At 51.4% G+C, this 1,119-nt stretch overlaps 1 protein-coding gene across 2 annotated transcripts in view; it reads right to left on the bottom strand.

The window, feature by feature from the left end:
• Positions 1 to 1,119, bottom strand: part of CIB3 (calcium and integrin binding family member 3) — a 22,146-nt gene that overhangs the window by 14,608 nt on the left and 6,419 nt on the right. The gene's annotated exons all lie outside the window — the stretch shown is intronic.

Below are 1,119 nucleotides of genomic sequence, written 5' to 3'. Positions count from 1 at the left end.
GGATTACAGTATCACTGAATCATAGAAATTTAGGGTTGGAAGGCACGTCAGGAGGCCATCTAGTCCGACCCCCTGCTCAAAGCAGGACCATCCCTAAAGTCCAACATCTTTTTCTTTTTAATAGCCACTGTAAACAAAACCAACCCCACCCCACCCCCAAATCAACCCCATGTGTGCTAGTAATTATAGCTTTGATTGTCTCCATTAAAGAGCATTTGAAATTCATTGTTGCAGAGTCATAATTGCTAATTTATAATGAAGTTAAACCAACAAAATAAATGCGACTATCTCATTTCCCCATGAAAACCAAGGATCATGTCTTCAATATATTTATGACATGTTTGCTAAAATGGAAAAGTGTAAATTATACACCCATGTTATTTAACAATTTATAATATTTATCTGGTGGGCATAATTTTGAGAAGAATTTGCCCCACTGTTGGTTTTAACAGTGTTAACTAGGTGTTATCTTGATACTCTGATCCCTCTCGGCCTTTCGGATATAAAACTGAAAACATACTGGGAGGGAGGGAGGGATATAGGAAACTTTCCTTTGTTAGAAGAGGTAAAATACACTCTGGCTCTGGGTGCAGAGTTGGACACAGACCAGTCGGTTGCAGCAGCGGGTTCAGATGGGGAGATCAGGAAAAACGTCTTCAGCGTCAAAACAGAGGCAGCGGACGAGACATCTGGGGAACCTGGAATCTGTCCGCGAGGCTGATGGGCAGTGGTCGGAGAGGACCTGTGCGTGCCGTGCCGTGCCGTGCCGTGCCTGCGCTCTGCTGTGGGGATTGCCCAGGCTTCAGGGCTTTGCTGGGCCCCATATGGGGCCAGGAGGGAATTTTTCCCTCAGAGGCGGAGAGCCGCTGCAGCCAAGGCTGCGACTGACGGAAAGTCTTGCCCCTCCGCGGGTCAGAAAGGACTTCCCCCCAGGTCTCTGCCGTGCCGCGTGGCAGGGGGTGTCCGTGGCCCTCTCCCAGGGATCCCTGCAGCTGACTCTGCCTTACAGCCAGCCGCAGGTCGGTGGCTGCTGTGGGCTATCGGCCCGCCCGGGGTGGGCGCTGGAGGGGCCAGACGGGGCCTGTGGGGGCTGGCCGTGCCCCGCAGCTCCTCCTCTCT

The sequence above is a fragment of the Alligator sinensis genome, unplaced genomic scaffold (genome assembly GCF_000455745.1).
Source record: "Alligator sinensis unplaced genomic scaffold, ASM45574v1 scaffold1354_1, whole genome shotgun sequence".
Lineage (NCBI taxonomy): Eukaryota > Metazoa > Chordata > Crocodylia > Alligatoridae > Alligator > Alligator sinensis.
The sequence above is the reverse complement of the archived record's forward strand: the minus strand, read 5'-3'. Positions and strand labels throughout refer to the sequence as shown.